Source organism: Cuculus canorus, chromosome 3 (assembly GCF_017976375.1).
Source record: "Cuculus canorus isolate bCucCan1 chromosome 3, bCucCan1.pri, whole genome shotgun sequence".
NCBI lineage: Eukaryota > Metazoa > Chordata > Aves > Cuculiformes > Cuculidae > Cuculus > Cuculus canorus.
This window is the reverse complement of record NC_071403.1, coordinates 110,828,977-110,838,796: the sequence shown is the minus strand read 5'-3', so window position 1 is coordinate 110,838,796 and position 9,820 is coordinate 110,828,977. Positions and strand designations below refer to the sequence as shown.

The window sequence follows — 9,820 nt, the reverse complement described above, 5'->3', positions numbered from 1 at the left end:
CTGTTCATTCTTTGGAGATGCCAACACCTTGTGCCCAGTGTGATCTGTGCTGAGCTCCTGCGATCCCCTCTGTTTGCAGCCTTTCCCCATCTCTAATGCAGGAACAGGCAGAGCTGGCTGCAAAGCTCCAAATTAGCAAGAGGTTTGACTGGTGTGAAGTTCATAATAACATTAAAATTAGACCTTGGGAAGTAATAGAACATGCATAAGATTTCTGGGAAAATTTATCCATATGCCTGTAAGTGGGAAATCAAGTATGTCCCAGCTCTGGATCACCAGCTGGATCAGCCAGAGGATCCAGCATCAAAAATAACCCAGCCACCACCCAAAAAGATAATGAGAGTCCTTAGCGTGGGTTTGGTTGATCCCTGGGATCATGCCCGCGGAGCTGCACATGGCCAGGGAAGCCTCCTTTGCACCAGCCAGGGAGGCTTTTTCTTCCCAAAAGACTTCAAATTGCCATATTTTCTATTAAAAAAAAAATTGTGTGTTCTTTGTGTTTTCACCTTCCAGTCCCCAACACCCTGCTTTCTTTTTTTCAAGTCCAGGTTGGATGGGGCTTTAAACAAACTGATCCAGTGAGAGGTGAGGTGTTCCTGCCCATGGCAGGGGGGTTGGAACTGTATGATCTTCAAGGTCCTTTCCAACCCAAACCATTCTATGACTTTTTTGATGGAAGCTGCAACTTATCAACCATTGGGCTCCCAGCAGTGTTTGCGATGTCAGGGGACAACCCCAGTTTCCTGCTTGGCGCCAGCAGAGCCTGGGAAGGGACAGGCCCAGGTCCCCATGAGTTTCATGTGGCCGTTTGCCACGCGAGACTCTCCCAGCTTGGCACGCTGGTGCCTTGCTGCCAGCTGGAGCAAACTGCAGACAGTAACAAATTTTTTTGCCTCATGGCTCATCTCTACTTGTTCGTTCCTCGGTTTCTCAAGACATGACATCCTCTGTGTCAGTGGAGGACATCCCCCCTTGCTGCTAGCTTCACTTGACTGCTGGGGCTCATTTTTCCATTAGAGCTCTTCTGAATTGTGGCCCTTCCCTTGCTGTCCATGTGGTTTCTAAAGCTTCACCGTACTGTGCTCATCACCCTTCTCCATTACTGCTCATCTCATGTACATCTTAGCTGCCCCAGTGCTACTACTTCCCAGCCCAGCAAACACCAGATTAAAATGATCTCCATGGCTCATCCATCCAGGCATTCCCCTTGCCTCTTTGCACCTCTCCCCAGTGCCTCCTGTATTTAACCTCATCTCTCTTTTTTTTTCCCCCACTGCTGGGCCTCCCACCACCCTCTTCCCCGCAGAGGAGCAGTGGCGGCAGGTGCAGCTGGAAGTCCCATGGGGTTTTCTGCACGCTGTTTTTCCTGCCTGCGGCTTGCAAGCTCATGTCTTTGCCCAGCTTCTCGTGCCACACCTGAGTTGCGAGTGGCTTTCTCTTTGTGTTTGTGTGGTCCCTAGCGTGCTGGAGTTGGAGTCTGTGCAGCAGGGCCCTGTGCTTTACGATAGGAAGAAAAATGGTGATAATTCAAACTAAACACCCAGCTTTACAATAAAAGAGTTTTGTTTGCAGAAGGAAAATCGGTTGTGTGACAGGGAATGAAACAAATTTGAGGAAAACGCTGTGCATGACTAAAAAGTACGATGGAAAATGCTGTCAGTGACTAAAAAGTACGATGGGCAGTAGCATGGCAATGCCACAGTCTGTGTGCCTCTTCCATAAATCACTGGCTGTTCCTTGTAAGACCAGGGACACTCACTGGTCCCGTTTTGAGAGAATTCTTCAGGGAATTGTAAAACTAAGACAGTACTGTGCTGTTCTGTTTTGCATTTTCTCCAGTTCTGCTGTAGTTGAGAAACAATTGTTTTCACCTCTTTGCTGCTTGTTGAAACACACGTAGTTTCTGCTTAAAGCTCTTACACACACAGCCTTACTCATTTACAGCACAGATTTTTAATTGAGCAACAGCATCTGAAGGCAGCATGGCAACTTCACCAGTGAAGAAGTGGTTGCAGGGAAGCAGAGTGGATCACTTCGCTTCCCAAGTCCCAGAGGGATGTTTTCCCATGTCACGAGCCACGAAATGTGCCTACAGGTTCTGTGTCCCCAGGTAGAAACTGCTGGAGCAGGGGTCCTCGCTACAGCTTGAGGATGCAGGATACACTGAAAGTTACATGTCTGCATTCTGACTTGCACTACAGGGAATATGTGATTGATTTTGTTCCCTTTGCTGAGCTAAAAATGGCAACTAAGTTTTTTTAATATAATCCTCAGAGCTCTTGCCAAAATCACCTGGCCTGCCTTGTTCTGCTGCTGCCAGCTAAGGCAGTGTTAGGTGAAGAAGGAGCATCTTCTTCATCCTCGCACTGGATGTCAGTTGCAGAGCGTGGGTCTGAACCCCACGGAGCCCAAGCCCCCAGCCCTAACAGCCTACAGCTCCTCCTCTCCCAGCTCTTACTTCTCCCCATCTTTCTCTTTCCTTTCCTGAGGCTGTGCTAAGGTGGGTATTAATGCAGTTAATAGTATCCTGCTGCTTTGTACTTCTGTCCCCACCCACCGACCTTCCTGTGGGGTTCAACCTGCAGCAGAGCTTCCTGAGCATTGTGTGGGTGTGCTCATCGGGATGATTGATGAGAAGCTCGATATATGCGTGCTCACAGCCCAGAAGGCCAACCATCTCCTGGGCTGCGTCAAAAGGAGTGTGACCGGCAGGGCAAGGGAGGGGATTCTACCTCTCCATTCCTCTCTTGTGAGACCTCATCTGGAATACTGTGTCCAGTTCTGGAATCCTCAACATAAGAATGATATGGAGCTGTTGAAATGGATCAATATGAGGCTACAAAGATGAACAGAGGGCTGGAGCACCTCCCATATGAAGACAAGGTGAGACAGTTGGGGTTGTTCAGCCAGGAGAAGAGAAGGCTCTGAGGAGATCTTATAGCGACCTTCCAGTACCTGAAGGGGCTACAAGAAAGCTGGGGAGGGGCTGTTTACAACGGCTTGTAATGATAGGACGAGGGGCAATGGGTATAAACTGAAGAGGGGCAGATTTACACTAGACATAAGGAAGAATTTCTTCACTATGGGAGTGGTGAGGCACTGGCACAGGTTGCCCAGGGAAGTTGTGGCTGCTCCATCCCTGGAGGTGTTCGTGGCCAAGCTGGATTGGGCCTTGGGCAGCCTGATCTAGCAGGAGGTGTCCCTGCCCATGGTAGGGGTTGGAACAAGGTGGTCTTTAAGGTTCCATCCAACTCAAACTATTCTATGATTCTATGCTCCACACTGGCTGTGGTTTCTCTCCTGAAACCAGTAATCTGGAAAAGGGCCCAAATATCCTCCATACTCCTTTCTGAAGAGCTCAGAGGAGCTTACCCATGTCCTACCTGGCTGCAGGAGCGTGGCCGCCACAGCCGAGCAGAACCCTCCTCTGCCAGCCTGCCCCTGCTGTGCTGCTGATGCTGGATCCTCAGACTGTAGGCAAATACTTTAGAGAAAAGCTTTCTTTGTCAAAGGTTGACAATGTCTTCATTCCGGTGTAAGGACGAGCAGATGGAATTCACTTTGGAGGAGGGTTGAGAAGGCTCCGCTCAGGTTATCTTATCCTTCCGTCTGGGGAGACAAGAAAAGAATCAAACACTGCATGTGAGTAGAAGGGAAAATATTTAATACTGTAGACAAAACACGACAACAAGACACCCGGACAGCTCTCCCTCATTCCCTTTTTGTAGGTAATTACACAAGAAACAATTCAAAAGAGACTAGATGGAGAATATTAAGGGCTCAGACAGTTTTCCTAATGTTTACCAGCAGTTAAAAATAGACCAAAGCAGTTGTCTGGGGTGCAGCTTTAGAGTCAGAGCAATTTGGCAGTGGCATCTGGTCTGGCTGAATACAGCAGAAGGGCCACTGTAGCAAACAGACAGGCAAATGGGGTGGGATTAAATAAATATAGATAATTCTATTCAGAGCTCCCATAGAGGAGATGTGAGAAGTTACATAGGAAGAAATGAAAGTCTGCAATGCATGTGTAGGATGTGTGTGTCTCTCTCTGTCCCCTCTCCCTCCTCTGTTGTGTACTCAAATGATGGAGCAGTCAGAGCTGCCGCAGCCCCAGATCACCCCAAAACACACTTGCTGGGCCAACAGCAGCAGTCAGAGGAGAAGCTTCTGACCACAGGTCAAAGGAAGCTACTTTGCCAAGGTGGTGCCCAAGACCAGGTGACGGAAATGGCTGCAGCAGCAGGAGCGGGACAGGACGGGAAGGGATTCACCGAGGGGGTGAACGCATGGACCACAGAGGGAATAGTGGAGTTACAGGAGGGATTTATAGTCAGAGGGTGATACATGGGATATCACTGAAGAATAGAGGTGGAAAAGGGTTATTAGGGATAACCATGAAGAATGGTGGGGGGAAAGGAATCAAAAGAGAAGGGGGAAAAAAAGCAGACAGACTGAAAAGGAATATTTCTCGCTAGAACAATTTCTAAATGCAAAAGGCATGATAAATCCAGAGTCTTTTACACTGACTCTGGCCCCAGCTGACAGAGAGGGTCTGTGTGAGAGATGTTTTGATGGATTGCCTCTTTCCTAGCGAGCGAGCGGGTGCAGGCATACAAACCATTCGGCATTTGGTTGCTCTCACGCCCATCACCGTGGCCAGCAGCATTGTGGATCTGAAGGGACACACTCTCAACGAGCTGAGAGAGGCGAATGCAGTGCTAGACAGCACGCAAGGGGGAAGGGGAGTACAAATGTGCAATCCCCCTGCACTGTCACATTGCATGTGGGCCAGCTGCCCAAGGGCAGATCTCATTTATCACTGCAGGCTATTGAATAGCACAGCAAATCCTCTCCGTGCCTGGGCGAGGAGTCCCAGCCCTCCCCGGCGAACTGCGTACACTGCGTACGTGTCTGCTAGCAGGGACAGGCCGTGACACAGCAGCCTTTGCCCAAAGGGAGGACAAAAACCATGGTCCTTGTGCACCATCCCCAACTAGTAAGAGTCAAAAGTCAACTTTTTCCTCACTTGCATCTTCTGTATTCACTTTCAGAAACAGCTCGAGCTTTCAGTACATGGAGAAACATTCAAGAAGCAGGTAAGCAGACAGGATGGCATAAGGAAACATAGCTAGGTTGCAGCACAGGGAAAGGGTTTAAAATAGAAGAGTCACAAGAGACCGTTTCCTGCTTTATTTTGGGCCTGGGGTACTCATGAAATAAAGACATGCTGCCAGGTTTTTTTTCCTCCACCCCCAAAAACATGTTTCATCCCGAAAAACTACTGACTGTATTGAACGATTCCTGAGACCTGGCAGCACTGCAGAGAGAAATCACAACTAAGTGGATTTTTTTCCAAGTATGGGAAACATAATGTTTACTGAATTAAAAAAATCCAATCCGCAAATATTGATTACAGGTGAGGATCATCCTGAGACCCACCATAATAGAAATAGTAAAGTAAGTGACAGTAAAAATTATGACACACTAGTGCACCATCTGCTTGCTTGAGTGCACCATCTGTTTTTTTCTACTGCCGCTATTCATGCCCTGATCTTATTTTAGTGGCACCAGAAGACAGATTCAAATCCACCAACCATAAAAATGACATGTTATTTATATATTGTTCTGCTTAATAATGTATTCATCATTTTCCCCATTCTCTTGACCTCAATATTACTGTTAGCTAAACCCACGCATATTTTCTGATACACATTAGCAATGCTGACAGATATTTCACTCTTTTGGTCATCTCATGACTTGTTTAAGCAGGTGTCAAGTCTACGTGCAAACATGTTTCATTCTGAATCATCTTTTACCTTTTATTAACTCCAAAGTGTTTTCATCCAGCACTTGGATGCTGGAAAGACGTCCTGTGTGACAAGAGACCAACTTCTGAACTATCAGATATCTTTCATGCTCACAGCTGGAGGTAACTGGTACAACAGATTTCCACTGGGCTGGAGTGGTGTCCTTGCAGTCAGAGAGAAGGTCCTCCAGTACCAACATTGCCATCTCCTCCAGGACAATGTCCATATGAACCTGAGCACTGGTGCAGCACCCAGCGCAGTACAGTGCCAAGCCCAAGGGAGGTCTGTGGGTGGGAGGATTTGACTGATCACAGGCATTCAGCTGTCTCATTAGATGTGTTTAGTTATCTCCTCACTGGGTTTTGAACAAGGTCCATGGTCAGAAGAGGTGGTCAATGCGGTCTTCCTGCGTAGCCACTGTGGGCAGCTCAATAATAGTCATCTGTTCTGACACCAAATGGGGTCATTAAGATCCTGACACATCTTCCCATTCCTCACATCACTGCTGGATTACCCAGCTGATATCAGAGGGAATTTCAGCATGGCTCAGATATAGGACTTCTGTCCCTTATTGTGTTTGATAACCTGAGACACTACTGAGCACCTTCAAAGGCTCCCACATTTCTGGGAATGGGTCCTTCTTATGTGCCTGGGAAAAGCCATGACATCCTAGACCTGGTTGCCCAATGAAAAGTTGCTGTCTCTTGGGTCACATCTCTAAGCAGACCTTAAAATAAATATTCATTTTACTTCTGGGATAGCGCCTTATCTGTATTTGTTCTCCTCCCATCCTGTAGTGACTCCTGGGAAATTAGTCACTCACATGTCCCTGGTCCCCATCGTCCATTCTGCAGCCTTCCCTGTCCCTCTATAGAGCTGTCTCCCTCACCCATTTCCATTCCCATTCCCTTTTTTCCTTTTCCCTTCTGCAGCCCTGCAGAAAGACCCTCTCCCTTTACCTTCTTCCCCTCTCCTGGCAAAATGTCGAGAATAAGGAACATCCACATAAAAAAACCCAAACTACCTTGGGTTGCAGTTAATGACCATCACTGGAAATAAGACAGAGAAGGGGGCTGAAGATGGGCAGGAGACCAGCCAGGATATTCTTGGACAGAAGTAAGCACATAGATTTTGTGAAGGAAAAAGGGACAGATGGAATGGCTACCACCGAGTGACCGATCTTGCACCAATGCCTTTATTGCTGCCCTCCTGCATGTGGATGCCCACACAGACACCAACACTCAGCCCTACTTCCCTCTGGCTGTTTCCAAGCCAGGGCTGAAGAACCTGGCTGTGGGGTCACCAGCACAGTGAGACCATAGTCCTCTCCACCTTGACGCTTGCAGGTGCACAGTGTCTGCAGCAGCAGACAAGCAGAAGACAAAATCTGAATTACCCCTGCTCTGCACACTCAGCTTCGTTTGCTGCTTCCTATAACAACATAAATGCCTGACCTAATGTCTGAGTGAGCGCCGCAGTGAATTTTGCCATATAAAATCCTCCCCATGACAGCTAGCTGTCACTCCACACTGATGGCTGAACTGAGATGCGATCACTAACCCATAATATTTATAAATAAACTCACAAGTGCCGTTTCTGGCTGCAGAATCACCTTCTTCCAGATTCCTTGGACTGTGCTGTGCCCACTCTGCTCTCTGCTCCTCACCACAGGGTCTCCATCGGCGTTCACCAACACCTCCCTTTGCCCCTCCAAGTACTGCTTGGTGGGCAAAACAGCAGTGTTTTTCAAAACATATTGTTTCCAGCTGAGTCAGCCCACACTCCCTCACAGGTGATGGCTTTCTGTGTCCCTCTCCAATGCCACCTTTCTGCTGGGCAGCCAGCACAGAGCTTCAAATGCAGGGACAAGGACTCATCCCTGTTTAACAGCAGCCAAAGCGAAGGAAGGCAGAAACTGGGGATGGGATTGCTTGCAAGGGTAGTATCCCCCCAGCAACACTTGCACTTAAACTATTGAACTAATAATTATATGCCCTGAGTGCCCTCCATACGCATATAACACTGATTTAACACCGAGCTTTACAATGAACTGTATATATTAAACAGACAAAATCAAGTATAGGATTTTACTACTGACAAATACGTTTTCCATTGAGAGCTGAATAAATATCCTGGGAAATGGCAAGATGGAAAGAAGAGAGGAAAGTAGCATAAGAGACTTGTGCAGAGCAGAGCCCCAAGGTGCGGGATCTTCTCACCTCCAGGAGAGCTGGATCTTGCAGTCTCCAGGATGCCTGTGACATGCAACCCATCTCCAGTTAAAATCCACTGAGTCTGGAGCAGGAAAATGTTTGGTGTACCAGGAGACGGCTAAGCTCCAGGGTGTCAGCAAGGGGTTGCCTGGCATTAGGCTGTGGCTCAGTAAAGATGTACAGATGGTCCACAGAGCACTTGAGCCTCTGAGGCTTCCAAGACACATATGGGATAATGCTGCGAGGCTCACAGCATCATGTCTGGGCATGGAGGTGCAACACCTACATCTAGCATCACCATCTGCCTGCAGGCGCTCTCCTCTCATCCCATGTTCAAGGCTCCCATCTCACTCATAAGGAAGGGTTTACCCCTTTTTCATCTCAGTTCCTGCTTAGGCTGAAGCCTCAGTCCTAGCTGCTCTCACAATCCCATTCTCTGAGTCTCCCACTGTCCTCTCCGAGATGCCCCAATACCAGTCGGTACCACTTTATTTTCATATTTGTAACAAAACCACCACTTCATCTCTCCAATCTCTTGGTACTTGTTCCTCCAGGAGGCCCATCACACACCTTCACAAGACAAGAGGCAGAACCTAAAATTTCTGAACCAGAGGACACACCTTTTTTACTGTGAGGGTCACCCAGCACTGACACAGGCTGCCCAGGGAGGTTGTGGTCTCCATCCTTGGAAATATTCAGAAGCCAGCTGGATACAGTAGTGGGGCAGCTGGCTCTGGGTGGCCCTGCTTGAGCAGAGGGATCAGGCCAGATGACCTCCAGAGGTCACTCCCAGCCCTGCAGTGACCCTATGAAGGGCACCCTGAGGATGAACATTCACCATTCTACTGGATGAGAAAGGCCAAGGACCGGGGAGAAACACTGCTGTCCCCCCAAAACCTTCCCCACACACTCAGTAATTCCCAATCTCATGGTTGAGACCTGGCCACAGCCCCTTCTGCTCCACAAGTACCATCCTTCCTTTTCTCCTAAGTCGAGTGGCTGACCAAAATCAGCTGAGTTGTGAATACCTTGCCTGAATACCTTAACCTGAACATTTGTACTCCCATTTCAGTGCCAAAGACAGACTCGCCTGGCTGAGATCTCTTTTTTTCCCCCTAGTTCTATCAGTCTCAGGCCAGGTCCTCCTTCTCCCTTCACTTGGCCATGAAATCCCAGCACTGCTGCAGCCAGCCAGGTCCCCACTGGCCAGATTTCCTCTTGCTATCTCTGCTCTTTATGGCATTCACGCAGTCTGTGGCACTGTATTACATCTGCCCCAGCGCCGTCGTCGGGGAGCTTGAGTATGCTTCATAAAAGCCTTAAGATACACCTTTGGAGCAAAACATCAGCAGGATAATGGATGCATGAAGAAAACCTTGAGGATCAGGCAGAGAGGCTTTTCAAACCAAGGCAATGAGGCAATTCTGCCAAGAAATTAAATATTGCAAAATGATGGTGTTGAACAGCATCATTAACCCCAAGCACTTAGGAACTGGAAGATGGACCTGAAGGGGAAAGAAAAGCAGTGAGAGTGATTTAGGATCATAATCATCATTAATCTTCCTCTTGAGGCATCTTCCAAATTTCCTCCGCAGTCCTGGAGGAGAGCTCAATATTTTCCTTTGAAAAAGAAGCCAAAGTCAGTACGGAGTTCCAAGGGCACTGCCGGCCATGGGTGAGGCGGTGCTGTTGTCCCTGGGTCCATAGCACATATAGAAGAGCAGGGACAAGCTGCACCACCACAGAAATCAGGTAGATTTGGGCCACTATCTCACCAAAACCATCGCCCCTGCTGAGCTC

The 9,820-nt window shown here is 48.2% G+C and overlaps 1 long non-coding RNA gene across 2 annotated transcripts; it reads right to left on the bottom strand.

The window, feature by feature from the left end:
* Positions 1 to 71: 71 nt before the first annotated feature.
* Positions 72 to 5,252, bottom strand: LOC128851819 (uncharacterized). Of its 2 annotated transcripts, none has more exons than XR_008449312.1 (3): positions 4,619 to 5,252; positions 3,384 to 3,609; positions 72 to 183 (listed from the first exon to the last, which is right to left on the bottom strand). It is a non-coding gene; the product is annotated as an uncharacterized LOC128851819 (long non-coding RNA). The 2 variants fall into 2 exon arrangements; XR_008449313.1 differs by lacking the exon at positions 4,619 to 5,252 and adding an exon at positions 3,805 to 3,868.
* Positions 5,253 to 9,820: the final 4,568 nt, after the last annotated feature.